Below are 18,190 nucleotides of genomic sequence, written 5' to 3' on the forward strand. Positions count from 1 at the left end.
TGGTTGTAAAATGGACGCCTGTAAAAGTAAAAGAGATAGATTGAGATAATGAGCCATATCTTTAACAAGTGCAAACTGCACAGTTCCACTGAAGTCGAAGGGGCTATGCACTTGCCCCACAGGTGAGTATCTGTGAGGAATCACTGCAAATTCCTAGCCATGCACAGAATGGGAAAAATATCTATCATTGACCGCTGCTAGAAGAGTTTCGTAACAAGCCAAATCCCACAATGCCACTGAAACAGTAAAATGCAAACCTACTGCAGTCTTACTGATTAAATGCCAAGACTGTCAAAAGTTATTGATGTTTGAGACCCCACAAAGTGGCCATGTTTGCAAAGAGTTGGGGGTGGGGGGCTCAGCTCTGTCAGAAAATCCAGCCCCTTGAAGGTGTCTCAAGTTGAGTACCTAAAAGGCAAAGCATGGAAAAGTTTCTAGTTGAAGGGATCACTCTCATTACAGTGTGTATGGTAACACCCATTGTTTCATGTTCTCTATGTATATAAATCTCCCCACTGTATTTTCCACTGAATGCATCCGATGAAGTGAGCTGTAGCTCACGAAAGCTCATGGTCAAATAAATGTATTAGTCTCTAAGGTGCCACAAGTCCTCTTTTTCTTTTTGTCAGAAAGTTACAAAATGATGCGAAAAGGACTCTCCAGCAAAATCACTGATCCCCCCTATAAATTTCACTCGACTCTTTGCATGTAGGATTGCCTGTTACAGTGCCACATCAAGGACTGCATCTTTCCATAAGGAGGAATGTCTTGATAATCAATGGTAGATTTCTAATTGAGGCATGGCTCAACCATTAAATTAATTAGCCTGATTCTGATCCTGTACCATGTAAATCAGGAGTAGCTCCACTAAAGTCAATTAAATTAAACCATGGTAACTGAGATAAGAATGAGACCGAATGCATTTAGTTAACTAGATTAGGTTACCTGCCTCTAGCAACAATTCCAACAAAGAAACAAACAAATCGTCACTTCAGATCAAATGGCAAATCCTGCTGTGTACAGCAGTTCCCTTTTATATTGCAGCAGGTTCTAAAACCACCTGACCTTTGCCAGCACGACAATGTTCTCCATTATTGAAAAGGATATGGTTAGTAGTGCATTAAGATACCTGTTTTCTAGTACATCCAAGCTAAATGGACTTCAGCTTTCAGCTTCTGTAATCATCATTAATGATTTGTTCCATAGCCAATCTGATAAAGAAGGATGACCAAAGCTGTGCTGATTAGATTTCCTTGAATGGAGGTGATTACATTCTCTGCTTTATTTATCATTACTAATAGCAACCAGGGGTTGCTCAGCTTCAGTTAGTTCAGCTGATCCTTTTGAATAGGATAACATAGCCTGATGTTCTCTGCCCTTTCTGCTCTGCGTGCCAATTGCCCAAAAAGGACGGAAACCACTTGAGTTAGGGGAAGTCAAATAAGGGTTTCCTCCTCCTTGAGATAGAGAGAGGAGAGTGTGTTCCCAGGGGAGGTGTATGGGCCACATATGTCTCAGTGCTAGGATTTCACTCATAGGCATCGACTCAGTGGGTGCTCCAAGGCTGGAGCACTCACAGAAAAACATTAGCAGGTGCTTAGCACCCACCAGCAGCCAGCTCCTCCACCCACAGTGCCTCCTGCCCGCCAGCAGCCCCACTGATCAACTTCACCCCCTCCCTCCCAGCACGTCCCGCCTGCCGCAGATCACCTGTTCTGCTGCATGCAGGAGGTGCTGGGACGGGGCATGCTCGGGGCAGGGGGCAGAAAGAGGCAGAGTGGGAAGAGGCAGGGCAGGGTGCGGCCTTGGGGAAGGCGTGAGTGGGGGTGGAATGAGGGCGGGAAGAGGTGGTGGGTTTAGGGTGGAATGGGGATAGGGCCTGCAGTGGAAGGGTCGAGCACCCCCCGGGTAGAGAGGAAGTTGGCACCTAATATTTCACTGTATGCTAGGCCGGTGGCTAGAGAGGCTGTTCCATCCAGGAGTACCCCCTGCAGAGTCCTAATGACTTCTGTGGGGTTTTGCATGGGGCAAGGGGTTCACACAGGTGAAACAGCTTACAGGATCAGGGCCTTATTCTTTTAAAGGAAAGTTTATCTTGAAAGCAGCCCAATTGCTTGAGATGCAGGGAATGATGCGGGCAATGTCTTGTGGGGTATATCTAGACACACACATAGGTACGGTAATTTACAGAGCTGTCAACCAGGCCACACGATGTGTACACTAATTTCTATAAAGAAACAAGAGGGAGTAACAAAAGGGTTTCCATTTTACATACCCAGAGTTCTTTCAGTCTTTTCGAAACAGAACACCATGAAATTCACCAGGTGAGCTGTTTATCCTAGAGCTGGAATTGTTAAGCTTTTCTTTTAAGGTTTCCACTTTTATTATTTATTATACACAGTGAAACTTCACTTACCCTAACCTCAGCTATCAGAAAAAGCCTAATTTATGTGAAATGAGGTCATGTCCCTTGATGTGTATTAAACAATTTGAAAACCCTCATTTATCCACATTAATTCCATTTGGATAAAGGAGGTGTCACTGTATATCAGTAATTTTATTTCTTTTTTTTTCTTTTCTAAAGAAAAAGCCAAGTTAATTAAACCAAACCCTACAGTATTTATGATTTTTTTTGTAGCTTAGCCTGGTTTATAAAAGGTGATGTTAATATTGACTTTAATTAATGTCAATCTTAATGTAATATTACATTAATAGCCTGGTGTATCTTTGAGCCTAAGGCAATGTACCGTACAGCTTAAGCTATTTATAACAAAGGTATATTTAACAGCTTTGCCCCCACCAAAAAAAAAAAATCAATTTATACTAAATGTTGTTGCAAAATCAGATTCATCACCCCAGGGATTAAGAAAAATGAAAGACCAATTTAATGACAGGATTTAGTTCATTATTTATCTTCCAGCATGTAAATTATAGATTGTCATGAATTTTTTATCCTTTTGGTGCCCACTACCTAATTCATGTGAAAAACGTAAGCCTATGTTACAAAGAACAAGCTCCCTAGCTCTGTGTACAAGAGGCATCTCCTCTGCCTTTTGACGGACGATAATCTGTCAAAATGAAAAATTAATGGAGGCTCCCTTAATTCATCATCTTCTGCCTGTGTTCTATTAATGGTTTTAAAAAAACTTCTATAACTGCTCACACTGAACAGAATTGGTAAAGTGGGGGGAATGAGAGGTCAGCTGACTGCTTGAGTTTATGCCATGTGCTATAATCCAGCCAATAGCTGAATGACATGTTATTTATTAAATTCATTCAGGAATTGTGCAGATTTCTGCACACCATGAAAATGTGCTGAGATCAGAACATTTGGTGGGGGTACTTTATAGTTTTCAGTTTTGCCGTAACAGAAATTACTTTGTGTAAATGATTATAAAGAACTTGCATGGAGTAGGTATGCTACATGAAGCCCCCATTTTGAAAACTCGACCCAGGAATAGACCAAACCAGGGAAATAATAAGCAGGCTTCAGTTGTGTCCCCTAAAATAAAATGTACATGTCAAAAAACAACTGATTTTCTCTTTGATGACTGATTTTACCTAAACCAGGGAGGACTTTTAGCACTGTCTTAAATAAGGATTTAACCGCTATAGAAAATATGCCATTATAAATGTGTTTCATAGCTGTCCTAGTCACCTCTACTGATGACCTTAAAAATAGGAGTTCAACCAAAGTCTTTCTTTCTTTCACAGCTCAACTACTTTTGGATGATCCTATAGGTCTGAATGCTATGTTTGTCATATCACAATAAATTCAAGGACAACGGACGATGTCATAAATGCAAGATTATGACAACTTCACTGCTGGATTGAGAAGCATGGAGAAGTGGAGTGGAAAAATGCTATTCAAACATAAATACTGGCAGAAATAGCACAGTAGATTACAGGAGAAGTGTTTCTTTGTGCACAGTACACATGTATTCCTTGAGACAATATGCCTTTTTTCCAAAAATGGATACATTTTGGTGGGCTAAATCCGGAGACACTACACAGGAAGTAAGATCCAACTCTTTGTCATTCAGAATGCTCATTAGAATAAAGCACTAATTCAGCCATCCTTATTTATAAAATATTGCAAGGAGGAAGGGAGGTCCTTAGTCACTCACTCAGTCACCTGACTGTTTTTATTGAGATCTCGCTGTCTCACTAATCATTGTACATGGTTCTAAGGCACCAATTACCCTATCTTGGCTATGGTTATGTTTTCTAAAGCCCGATTCAGGTCTCATTTACATCAGTGGAAAGATACCCACAGACTTCAGTGGCGGTTGGAGCAACCCCTTGATAAACAGGCTACAGCCGAAATCCTGTGACATCCCCTGAAGGGGAACTCATGCAATGACTTGGCTCATCAGCAAGAGATCAGCGAGGAAGAGAAAATTTTTGTCAAGAGTTTTGTGAATAACAAGAATATGTTGAACAAGTATAGCACCTTTTGTCTGAGGATCTGTGTGTTTTAAACATGAATGCACAGACCTTTGAAACATCCCTAAGAGATAGCTATTATCACTCCATTTAAAAATGGAGAAATTGTGGGTCAAAGAAGTTAAGTGTTTTGCCCAAGGCCAAGTAAAAAGTCTGGGACAGAGCTGGGAAGAGAATACAGATCTTCTAAATCCCAGTCCTGTGCTTAACCACTTGAACACCCTTTCCCAAGTTTGTCTTTTCCCCTGGTTCAAAGGTAGCAATTTTGTCAGGTGAACTAGAAGAGATTCCATCTGGATAATTCAGCCGAAACTGCTATGTTCTCGTGTGTGTCTGAGGCATGCTGAGATAAAGACAAAAGCCAACAAAACTTAATGTTTACATTATTTAATTGTTTTCCAGTCAACAGCAATTTTTATTTTCTGAAATCAGTGGTCAGAATATGTGGCTCCTTCTATGAAATACCAGGAAGAGAACACACATGTGCTGGGAATTTCAAAGGAGACCAAGGGGGTTAGGCACTCAAATACCACTGAAATGCAATGGGAACTGAGTGCATAAATCCCTTGGGTTCTTTTGAAAATCCCAGCCACAATTGGCTACGCTACAGCTGAGGGAAAACAACCATCAAGAAGAACTGCCATGGACAGAAAACTGCCTGCAAAGAACTTAAGGTTCACCCAGTTCCATGAGTGGCTCTGGACACAGGTGACCCAGAGCACGAGTCATTCAAAAGCTCTTGAACAATGACCCTCATGAGTGCATTAACATTCTGTGCATTTGTCACAGGTGTTGATCAACAAAATTTTGAGAGCTAAAGATTTGTCCAGAGAAGTGTAATGGGGATAAATGAACTCCTCATGTGAGAAGAGCGCAATGGCCTTGCTAGGCATTAGTGACATTTGCGCATTAGGGAAATATACTTGATTGGGGGCTGTTTTGTTTACCCATGTTTTATGTATGCAGAAGAAGGTCTGAAAGTTTTTTGGCATCACATGCAAGTGAATTGGATAGCAGACTAAGTGGTTACAGAGTGAGACTCTTCTAGGACTGGAGATACTGGTAAATGGCTATGGATCCAGACTCTTCTAGGACTGGAGATACTGGTAAATGGCTAGGGATCCAGACTCTTCTAGGACCTAAAGTCATTATAACCTGAAGAACATTTTGCAGCCTATGTGAAAGTGAGTTGATGGTCACAGCCCATTTCCCCATAGACAGGTGAACCCATCACAGAAGCCAACATTTCAAAACCACTAGCTGTCACCTTGTTGGCAGTCTCAGGGGTGAGGCAAGGAATGAGCAGGCCATGAAGACTGAACTACTTTCAAACCCTTAGGGGTGGGAGATCCTGCCAGACCACGGTTGGATGATGCAATGATGCCTCCACTGCTACTCTCCATGATATAGTTGGTGTGGGAACCTCACATCTCTCTCCAAGGCTGTCTGCCTGGTAGCTACTATTACTGCTTATTATTACTTAAGCTGAGAACTGTACAGATGGGTATGTGTCCCCTTAAAAGCCAATATAACCACTTTGAAAAAACTTTGGGGAAAAAGAAAATGCAGTCCCTGTGGGAGAACATTAGAATCTTATTCCTACTTGTCACGGTTCATAACAGAAGCCCTCTACACCTTGCTCCCTAGATCTAGTATTAAATCCTTCAGATATCTACAAATTATTATGCTGATATTGCTTTTAAGGTCAAGGTTTAAAGTATAATGTGGATCTTACAAGAAACTCTAGTGATTGATGTAATATATCAGGCACTTGCCTTGAAAAAAAGAGTATTATTCAGCTGCCTCCACTGGAAGATTAAAAGGGTGGGGGGCGAAGAAGTTGCCTAGCTGGTTAAATGAAGGGTGGTTGTTCTCAATGGTCAATGTTGCAATGAAATCACTATAAAAAATAGCAACTGATATTGAACTTGCTTGCAACATCTTCTGATCCCTCTAATACATGTCTCCAGGCAGCAATTCTCTCTTCACATCAATAACCTTGTTACACCAGCTGGTTTCAAATACTAGCAATTTCCAAAATCATCTTTGAAAGCTGCTTTCTGTACACTCTGCTCTGCATGTTTTTGAAACTCCTCAGACAATGCAGGAAATTGCTTTTTATATTTGCTAAAGGTCCAAGCCACCAGAAGGAAGGTTGCTCCCATCTCATGCAATTTCTCTCATTATTTCAGGTGCTAATGTTGGTTTGCAAGCACAGGTATTTGAACCTGATGAACGATACAACAGGAACAGTGAAAATTGGATATTATCATGAAGAAAACATTTTGCTGTAGGAACATAGACTCAACTATACCTAATCAGGCCACTAGTCCAACAATAGCCTGAGCTCTCCAGTAGCTAATACCCAATATTTCATAGGAAAGTGAAGGAAACCCCAGAGCACTAAGATAATTGTTCACCGCTGTATATGGAGAAAAATATCCTTCCTGCCCCCGAGGCTGACCAGCTCATGCTTTCACACATATAATAGTAATACCCTCATTATAATGCAGACAGACTCAGGATATTGTTTCCTAATCTATATTTACAGTATGCACTCAGGCATCCAATATGGAGACCCAGTAGTGGACTATGCACAGAGTTATTATTGGCTATATATAGCCAATCTTTTAAAAATACAGCCACAATATTTGACTTGTATGGTATTGTCCAGGCTCCAGGAGCTGTATTTTAGAAGTTGATTATTTCCTCAGTAGAGGAGTAGAGAGCAGACAAACTTAGGATATTGTTTGCTAGTCTATATTTACAGTATGTACTCAGGCATCCAACATGGGGACCCAGTAGTAGACTGTGCACAAAATATATTAGTGAGAGGTCAGCATTGGAGATGCTTCAGACTCACTTCAGTCCAGTGGCTGACATAGCCTCTCTCAGCGCTAATGTATCTACCTGGGGAAGAAGATCAGAGAGTTTGACTGGCTCCGCCCTTTCCCCACTCCGCTGCAAGGTCCCCATAAAGGTTGCAAAGAGACAGCAGAGTTGCAGGCTAAGTCCCACAAAATGCCGATTGTTGCTTTGCAAAAGGATGGATAAAACAGGAAAAGCAGCAGCAAAGCTTACTCAAGATACAGCTAAGTCGAAGTAAAACACTGCCACTGCGATAAGTGAATGGAGAATGCAGATTTGGTAGCACTTTACCCCCACTTTTTACACATGTAAATGAGTACATAAGTACAAGGCCGTGGAGGATCAGGCCCCAAACATGCAAGTACCCCCCAGCATAGAATGCTGCTCTTAGGGTAGTTTGCTGGGAATGTATCGGAAATTTAATGATGGAGATGTAGAGAAAGCAAACAGCTTCGGTGTATGTAAGCAGTCCCGAGTTTACAATGGCTCCAGTGGCTCCATGGAGCCGGGCCCATGCTCAGAAGGAGCCCTGGCCTGCTCCACTTGCATTGTGCCCTGAGATCCCTCTGGCTCCCCCTGCCCACCCCCTGCTCCTCTTGGCCTGCCCCCCTGCTCCTTTCTGCCCCCTGGCTGGACCCTAGTGCACTTCCGACTCCGGGCAGTCTGCTTCCCACCACCTGTAGGAACCCACCTGTCCTCCAGGAGCTGAGCAGCCTGGGACTGGTGCAGAAGCCTGGCCAGTCTCAGCCTGGGGGGTGGTGGTGTGGGGGGGGGGTAAGGGGGGAAACGGGACAATGCGGGGAGCTTGGCTGGGCCCCTCCAGGAGAAGTGCATCTTGAGGGAGCCCGGCCAGGGCTGAGGGACCAGAGCGATTCCCTACCCTGGTACCAGCTCTGGCTGCACTGCTGGCACACAGTTGCCTCCCAGCAGGGCCGGTGAGTGTGACCAGAGGCAGGGCGTGGGGGAGTGGGTTTCTTGTAGGGGCAGTGCTGGGCTGTGAAAGGGAAGGGAAGATCTGTGTGTTGGGGCACTAGGGAGTGGGGGTTTTGTGGGAGGTGCTGGGCAGTTGTGGTGGGGCTATGGGCAGGGGGATGCTGGGCAGGAATGGTGTTGTGCAAGGCGCTATGCATTTGTGTGGAGGGGGATGGGGGGGCGCTGGGCACAGTGGGTCTGGGGGGGCTCTGGCCATAGGGAGTTGGGAGGATGTTGGGGGGGGGGGGCTGTGTGGCACGGCATGGGCCCACCCCCTGAGGGGAAGGGGCATGCTGGCAGCACAGGGCCGGGCGAGCCAGTGTGTGTCTGGTACCTGCCGGTTTGTAAATAGTGCCCTCGCACTGGGCCGGGCGGAGCTGGCTGGCCCCTCGCTCTGGGGACTGACCTCTCCGCGCCATGCTCCATTACTCCCATGGGGGCCCACAAATAAGTTTGGTGCCGGGCCCACAAAAGGTTAATCCGGCCCTGTATGTAAGGGACCTGATTCATCACTGCATCAGTCCAGTTTATGCAGGTCTCACTGCATGAGGATGGTCAGTTGGGCTAAATAGCACAAGAGCTGTAAAGATCCCATCTGTGAAAAGTGGGTGCCTATTTGCTACACTTATTTCAAAGTAGCCACACTGGTGGAAACCCAGAGTGACACAGTGGTCAATCAGGCCCAAGTATTATAGAAGTAACGGGATGTAAGGTTCAGTGTATTGACCCTAATTCTCATTTACACTAAAGCTCTGTCACAGCACTCCAGCAATGTAAAGGGGCCCTAGTGCAGCGGCTCTCAGCCTTTCCAGATTACTGTACCCCCTTTGGGAGTCTGATTTGCCTTGCGTACCCCAAGTTTCACTTCACTTAAAAACTATTTGCTAACAAAATCAAACATAAAAATACAAGTGTCACAGCACATGATTACTGAAAAATTGCTAACTTTCTCATTTTTACAACATAATTATAAAATAAATCAATTGGAATATAGTGTACTTACATTTTAGTGTATAGTATATAGAGCAGTATAAACAAGTCATTGTCTGTATGAAATTTTAGTTTGTACTGACTTTGCTAGTGCTTTTTATGTAGCCTGTTGTAAAACTAGGCAAATATCTAAATGAGTTGATGTACCCCCTGGAAGACCTCTGCGTACCCTCAGGGTACATGTACCCTGGTTGAGAACCACTGCCCTAATGTAAATGAGGATCAATCCCTTTGCTTTTAAAATTCTGAAGAAGCCTTTGGGCCTGGTTTCTTTTGGCGTACATTGTTTTTTATCCTAATGTGGCTCTAGTGAAGTTACTCCTGATTTACACTGATGTTCATAAGAGTAGAATCAGGCCTTCTACATTTTACACTCTTTATAATATTGATCTGTAATCATGCAATATCCACAGGGAAAACTGAGTTCAGGAGTATACAATCAATATTGTATTCATTTAAAAAAAGCCAAAGAATTAAAAATACAAACCACCTGATTTTGAAATAAATTACCTTCATGGAATTATATCTTATCTTTAGACTGAAATATTCACAGAAAATTAATGAGATTGTCAAGTGGCCACAATGAAGATTTATGTGCTAATCTGGTGACGTTTTAAAACAATATAAAATAATAAAGAAATGCTTCTGTTAAAAAAGAGGCAGAGATACTTAACTTGAATGGAATCTTTTATTAGATTCCTCCTGTTTAGAAGCAAATAGCTCCTTTGTTTAAATACCCTTCACAAAGGCAAAGCCTCAGGAAACATTTTGTAAAAGAATTCTGAAAGTCAAAGTCATTTTGATAGAAATCAAACCAGAAATAATTTCTCCCTAAAGGAATTCTACTTTATTTTAATGATGTCTGGATTGTTTCCATTTAAACAGCATTTTTTGTTAATTATGATTCACACTGTCCACTTAAACAGTGACTTTTTTACATAAGCTTAGGAACTCATTTGTCATATCCATTTTGTTCAAGTGGAGGAAACAAATATGAAAGGAAAACAATTTGACTAAAAACATCTTCCGTTCATTAAAAAGCTTTATGTTCTAATGGCTGAATATGAAATTCTGCTCTTAACGGCTACTGGGAGCTGGGGAGCTCTCTGTTAGACACTTACTGAGGCATTCTTTCCTGGTAATATAGGCTGTTTATGGGGCTTTTCATGACCTTTCTTTTTGGTACTGCCAACAGAGGAATACTGTGTGCATCTCTTTTATATCCACTTGTCTGCTTGCTCATGGATATGTATCTGTTTTGTTGTCTTCATTTTGAAGAAAAAAGCCAGGGGCAATTAAAAGAGAATCAAAATAAATATACGTCTGTTGTGTCACAAAACTAACACAAACATTAGGAGAATGTTAGTGCTACAGACACAAAGGTACTGAGATAAAATGCCTGGTCACCTCCTCCAGTGCTTGGGTACATTATGAGGTGTTACTGCCCTTTGCTGTAGACATGAAGATGCTGGTGAATTCCATCACCAGGAGCTGGGCATTCTTTGGCTTCTAATGTTACGAGTTGGATATGTTTTTAATTAGAAATTATCTAGAACCATTAATCTAAATCCCACAAAATTTGGAAGTTCAGATAAAATAGATTGTACATCTAAACCCTCCAGGATTTTGTATGTACTAGCTTGGATGCAGGGAAGCATCCTTATTCCCACAAGCACTCAAGCACATGCTTAACTCCCTTTGAAGTCAATGAGGCTTAAGCCCTTCCCTGAATAAGGATGGATTTAAGAACATGCATAAGTGCTTCCCTGAATCAAGACCATTCTGATTAAGTCAGAGCAACAGCTAATAGCTTGTTTATTTCTGGAATTTCTAACTAACCAATGACTGCATTTCAAAGAACCACTTAGCTTAGCTACATATCAATAGTCTCCAGTGCCATCCAGCAAACTCCCAAGGTATCTCACACATGAATATAAACCCCCTGACCAATAAAGATACTGCAAACACAAGCCATCACCATTTGGCCTATATAAAACACATTTCTCTGTGTTTCCTTAAAAAAACACACAAATATTTGTACTGTAGCTAGTTGACCTTTTTCAAAATGAATTCCATTCTTTTCCAAGTCTGAGTAAACCTGAATGTACAGTGCCAGTAGATCGATAATTAAATGTTTTCTTCTTTAGAGTTATACTGGGATTACACCCGGTTTCTGTATTTACCATTTCCACATACACTAATGGTGACTATATTGGAGCCTCTTTTAAGTAATAGAAAATCATATGCATTAACTTTCCCTCAAAGTCACTGCAAATTGATATCCCCTCTAGTAACAGCTAATACGTCTGGATGCAAGCAACGACTGACAAGATTAGATTCTAATACCACAGACATGCCATGAAAATAGAACTAAAATCTTGTTGGGACCTGACTGGTATCTGCATTCACCATAAATCCACATGGAATTATCTGATTTAGGGGAGATGTCTTTGGGATGAAGCTCAGTTAAAACCAACTGTGGTCATTAAAGACTCCTTTAAACAACAAGGGAGGGGGGGATTGTTAATTCATCTAACAGCCAATTGCGAATGTGGATAATTCTCAATACACCCTCCCTCCCTGACCCCTGCCCTGGCCCCCCATCTTTCCTCCTCCCTCTGCATTCAAAGCAGCTTGTTTCCACCTCCTGCTGCGGGCTTCAGTGGGGGAAGAAGGAACATTGTGAGCACAGGAGAGACAGGATGCCTGTTCTCCATACCTGTGTCTGGAGCTACTGTTGCTTGAAGAAGCAGCTGTAGGGAAAGCACTACTTAAGACCTGCAGTCTTGGGCTGGATCATACCCAGTGCAGATAGAATCTCTGGAAAATTTAGCCGCCCAGCCCTAGCTCTCTACTGAGCATGTGCAAACTGAATTTTTTCTGATGCTCATAACTTGTACAACTTCTCACAGGGACAGCAAAAGGCATATCCCTGGCACTAATGCAGCCTCCCTGCCCCATTTCAAATCCAAAAGCATGGAGGCACCAGAGCTTCCCAATTAAATGGTTTAAGAATTTGCTTGACATGGGAAAAACAGTTCTTTCCCCAATTCCAGTTTTGGAAATGGCTGAACCACTTTTGCTGAAACTTACCAGAAAAATTCAGCTTGAGGCAGACACGCAGCGTGACAATTTTCAGCTTGAAGGGTTAAAACCTGGCAAAATTATAAGCTACTGAAAACAGGGTCCTCTCTTGGAAAGCATTGAGCACCCTTAGCTATAAGCAATATTACCCATTCCACTCACAACATTTTATGAAACCCTTTAGGACAGAGTGTTACAAAGCTTTCATTTTCTATGCAGACATTGATTGTTGCACATGTGGGATAACTACAAATTTCACAGCTATAGGAGATCTTTTATCATAGGTTATGTCTACATTTACACCAGCATGTAGACTATGTATACTACACGCCCAGATAGCATGGCTATTAATAGCAGTATAGATGGTGAAACACAGCTTAAGTGAGTAAAGACACACCAGAACCTTAGATTATATAACTTACACAGCTCTCTAGTCACCCATGCAGTGCCTCCCATGTTTACACTGCTACCTCCTACTGCCGGAGCCTTTCCCCACCACAGGCGCTGCCGGAGACTTTCCCCACTTCATGAAAGACTCCAGAGCAGCAGGGAAAAGCTCTGGCATGGGGGAGGCAGTGGAGAAAGACTCCGGCAGTTATTTTTCTTTTTAAAAATTTATATTAAGCATTTATATTAAGCATTCATTTATACATAGTTTAAAAGGGGGGTAATAAGTGATTCATAGATGTGATAAGTTTGTTACACTTATGAGTGGTGTATTATAGATGGCTGTATGCACATCAGCACAGGGTACTCCAGATAGTTGCAACCTATTGGGCTTTCTAAAAATCTATAACAATTGATTAACCGTTTCGTTATCCATAATCATTTTATTAACACTTTATAAACTGTATATGAATGTACCTTTAATATAAAGTGTGACCAAAATGAATATGGATTACCACATTTTGAGGAGGAAACAAATCAAGAAAGAAACTGTATAGCAAGTAATAGTCCTGTATGGATGTGTTTTGCAACCTAAACACTAAAAAATAGAGGTTTGTCATGAAAATACATTTCTACCTTAGGGTTTGTCTTTGCTATGGAATCATATCATGTTGGAACAGGATCTTGAAGAAATGAGATAACTAATGCAATTATCACTCACAGGGCAGGATAGATACGGATGGGTCATGTTCAGGACTGAGTTGGCTAGAATGGTCAAACCCTGCTCCCACTCAGGTTTAAGCATAGCGAGTGGATGCAATAATTCATACAACTAGCCCTCTGCACTTACTGAAGAGTCACAGTCAGCATCATGAAAAGGAGTACTTGTGACACCTTAGAGACTAACAAATTTATATGAGCATAAGCTTTCGTGAGCTCACTTCATCACAATACATTTGTTAGTCGCTAAGGTGCCACAAGTACTCCTTTCCTTTTTGCGAATATAGACTAACACGGCTGCTACTCTGAAACCAGTCAGCATCATGTTAGTTAATTGGACTCTTCAAGGTCATCTGACACTATTACATTCTGTTGTGAAGACAAGCCTTAAGCTCCTATGTTATGTTCTGAACACAGCACTGAGAGAGCACCTGCACTGTGGCGTGAGGATAATGAATTCCTGAAGCTAGGGGTTTGAAATATCAGCAAGCCATTTGATACGCAGTGATAGCCTGGGAGGTGACCTTGCTCTTGTACTTGCTCCCTTCCTCAGTTACAGGGTAATACAGCAACATCTAACTGCACACTGAAAAGAAGAGAACAAGTGTACAACATCCACTGTTAGAGACTGCTCTAAGCAAGCCTTCCAGGGACTATCCACTTTACTGTTGAGTTACTGTTGGGGGGCGCAGAATTCATACAATCTGCAGATTTCTTTGCTCCCCGCAGAAAAATGGTGGAGCAACTAAATTTGTGCCCCTTCCCTGGCAACCTGGGCACGCCTGCCCAGAGCAGCTGGCAGAGATGTAGATCGGTGCGCGGAGGGGTGGGGGGGCTGGGTGTGCATGGAGAGACATCAAGGAGGCAGGACTGGGCACGTGCCTGTGACACACTGTCCCTCTCACTCGCTCTTGTGACGCTCCTGGCTTGGAGGGGAAGGGCTTTGTGAGGCAGGCTCTGTCCCCTGAGGCAGAGCAGAAATGTAACAAATAAGTAGGCAGGCTGCTAACGTTCCCATTGTCAGTTAATTGTTCCCATTCTTAGTCAAGTTCCCCAGGAGCCTAGAACACCAGTTTCAGACTAGCAGCCATGTTAGTCTGTATCCGCAAAAAGAAAAGGAGGTCTTGTGGCACCTTAGAAACTAACCAATTTATTTGAGCATAAACTTTCGTGAGCTACAGCTCACTTCATCGGATACATTCGGTGGAAAAAACAGTGGGGAGATTTATATACACAAAGAACATGGAACAATGGGTGTTACCATACTAAGTGATCACTCTCTTTACAGTGTGTATGGTAACACCCATTGTTCCATGTTCTCTGTGTATATAAATCTCCCCACTGTTTTTTCCACCGAATGCATCCGATGAAGTGAGCTGTAGCTCACGAAAGCTTATGCTCAAATAAATTGGCTAGTCTCTAAGGTGCCACAAGTACTCCTTTTCTTAAAATACCAGTAGAACTCTTATCTGCTAGGGTAATGACCTCTCCTGGGAGGGTTTATATCCCTAGTAAAACATTCCATGTCTGACCCAGCTGTCAGTCAAGTCAACGGCCAATCATTAGTGTCTGATTTCCAGAAGTGCTAAACACTGACAGCTCCCATTGAGTTCTGTTTGAGTTATGGGTGCTCCACAAGTCTCAAAAAAAAATAAAAATAAAAATGCCCTTAGTCTTCCCTGCTTCAAGAGGAAAAAAAAAACAATATACAGATGACTCTGTGGGGTTCCCTCTAAAACAATACTGTTTTTTGTCCTTGACAAGAGTTCCCCCCTTATCCCCGGCTACTCTCTTTCCTTTGCAACAATTTATGCAGCTTTCAAAACAGCAATGTCTCTGGGCTTTACGATCGGATGGAGCTCTTTTCCTTCCTCTATTCACCTGACTGCAATTATTCTTTTACAGCTTTACTGAACTAATTTTCAGTCACCTTGCTTAAAATTAATTCCAAAACACAAAGTCCACAATTAAAAAAAACATTAATTCTTTGTGATATTCCGTTTCCAAAATTATTCTTGTAAATTATTTGGACAATGGTTGAAGAATTAGTTTTTTGCTCCCCAAACTCTTATCACATCGATGCTTTAAAGAAACTATTTTTTTTCCTTTGGGTCTCTGATTTCCCTGGTGGCAGCAATATAAACCTTGAACTTCTTAAATGTCACTTAATTTATTTGATTTTTCTGTTTACCCTTTTAAAGTGACAAGTTGTTCTGTAGTATTTATGTCTGTTTGAAAATTAGATCTCATAGGCAAGCCAGTGCCGCAGTTACATTTTTGTTACCTTAAGCTTACTAAGCACTTGCCATAAAACCAGAGGATAAAAACAAGCCCCGTCTCATTTTTTTCCAGCCTTCCCCTTTTCCTGTAATGTCCAACAATTTTTTAATCGACTTATTTAACCGTTTACTTGCTCCTTTAAACTTCAGCAGTAACAGTGATTTCAAATGATCTGACCCTGCATTTGGTGAGCAAAATAAGAGATTACTGACCTGCTTTTAACTCTCCATTCTTGACAGGGGTTAATTAGTTTCACACCAAACATGTCAGATCTTGTCACAGGCCTGTGAGCCATCAGGTTGGGGCTGCAGTGAGTTGCACACATTATGTTCCCTTCAGAGAACCTTGTGACAGAAATGAAATTAAATTGACCTGTGCTGCTGGTTTTACATTAGTATTGCGTCTGGTCTCTAAATTAGGATGACAAGATTCCTGCTCTTCCAGTTCTGGTTGGGTTACCACCTCCCATGATCCTGGTGGCTCTAGCTTTGAAGAAGTCCTTCTCTAAGCACCAATATCACAGCTTTCTCCCAAGCCCACCATGACTACCATGGAAAAGGCTTGATGGCAAGTACTTTCCCTAAACAAATACATTTTATACAGCTATATTAACACAAGTGGAGTCATTGGAGCCACTTCATAGCAGCAGAGGATCTGGGCCATAAACTGAAACTTATTCATCCAAACTATTTGGTGAATAAAAGTAACTAATATATTTGAAGGTAATCAGGACCAATGCTTTCAAAAATGGATGCCTAAAGTTAGGTTTTCAATGCCATATTTAGGCATCTAAAAATTGGTCAGATTTTCAACAGTAACGGGAGCTCCTGGGTGCTCAGCACATTTGCAAATCAGGCCTTATTTAGGATATGGATTTAGAATCCTAATTTTAGGCACCAATTTCTGAAAACTCGCCATAATCAATCCACAGATGGTTCTCTAACCAAAAAGTGGGACTAAATTTATAACCACTATTACTCATAATGAACAGGTACATCATCTGTACTTAAAGGCTAAAAGTTCCACTAGAAGTAAAGGAGGAGAAATGGAGAGAAAGTACAAGATAGTCAAGATCTGTAGCTCTTTTATGAAAGGAATCTTTAAGGTATATTTTTATAGATGTGTATGAGGAGCCCAGGAAACCCTAAAGACTAGCAGGAGTCCTAATTAACTTTTCATTGTATCAAACCCCAGGGCAAACAGAAACGTAACGAAGGGTAAGAAAAGAAAGGTCAGAGATAAAGCTTTGCATAAAATGTCACACACAAAGCAGAAATGACATATTCCACTTGTTCGCCAATTTTGTGAACAAGCTCAAAAGTTTGTCTCTCTCAACAACAGAAGTTGGTCAAATAAAAGATATTACCTCACCAGCCTTGTCTCTCTAATATCCTGGGACTAATACAGTTACACCAACACTGTATACAATTTTGTGAACTGGCATAAATGTTCATTTTTCACCTGTTGAACTTGTGTCTATTTCCAAAGAGGGAAGGATGGGGAGGAATAAGGAAATGGGCTGAAGGAAATCAAGTGAGATGATAAAACCCTGCTGTTTATCTAAGACAGCTGAGAAACTGGAAGCAGTACCAAGAAGGAATTTTAATGAGAAGCTTATGGCCAAATATGCAACCCCAAGTGACTTTGGTGAGAGCTATACATGAGCATCTCAGGCAGAAATAGGCTCTTATTATCTTATTTTTATGGCAATAGCAACAGTACTATCCACCGTATGTCAGTTCAACACAGAGGAAAAGTTCCAGAATTACTCATATATGATGCAACAATCATGGACAGAATAACTAAGTGTTATTCACTAGCCCTGATCCTTGCACTGAATCTTTAATACAGAGTTCTTGCATTATCCATGTGTGATTCTTGTACTTTTGTCTGTATGGGGAGATACAAAATAGGTCATCCCTTTCCTAGCTGACTCTATGATCAGTGATCATAAAAGCATCCAGGTCTCCATACCTGAGAACTGCTGGAAGGGGTTAAAGTCCCAAATCAGTACAAATTTATTAATAAAGAGAAGAAAAAACTAGTCATCTCTTCTCTTTCAGAGGTTAAACAGCAGAATATTACACAAGATGGCAGCTACTTTAAAAACTACTGTGACTTTTGTTAAACACTATTCTCATCAGGACACTGTATGAAAATCAGAGTGACAGCTATATAGCTAAAAACTCTTACTTAACAAGATCTGTTAGAAATGGGTGAGAAAGTTCACATAAAACAAGAACTAGAAATGGACAAATCCCCCAAGAGTTTCCGCAAATATTTGCTCAACTAAAAAATTTAATTCACATTAGCTGTGTTCACCACACCCCCTTTTGTATTCACTCTCTGTTGATGTTCTTAGTGCCCAAGTTTACTGTGAAGGGTGCTCCCAGATACAGCAATCAAAGTGAATATTAGAGAATTTGTCATAGAAAATGAATGT

The 18,190-nt window shown here is 41.6% G+C and overlaps 1 long non-coding RNA gene across 1 annotated transcript in view; it reads left to right on the forward strand.

Annotated features, from left to right (window-relative positions):
* The window catches only part of LOC140918356 (uncharacterized), a 40,137-nt gene extending 35,321 nt beyond the window's left edge, over nt 1–4,816 (forward strand). Inside the window, exon 3 of the long non-coding RNA XR_012161157.1 lies at nt 3,715–4,816. This is a non-coding gene — a long non-coding RNA (uncharacterized lncRNA). The remainder of the gene's footprint in view (nt 1–3,714) is intronic.
* The last annotated feature ends 13,374 nt before the right edge of the window (nt 4,817–18,190 follow it).

The sequence above is a fragment of the Lepidochelys kempii genome, chromosome 10, assembly GCF_965140265.1.
Source record: "Lepidochelys kempii isolate rLepKem1 chromosome 10, rLepKem1.hap2, whole genome shotgun sequence".
NCBI classification, from domain to species: Eukaryota; Metazoa; Chordata; order Testudines; family Cheloniidae; genus Lepidochelys; species Lepidochelys kempii.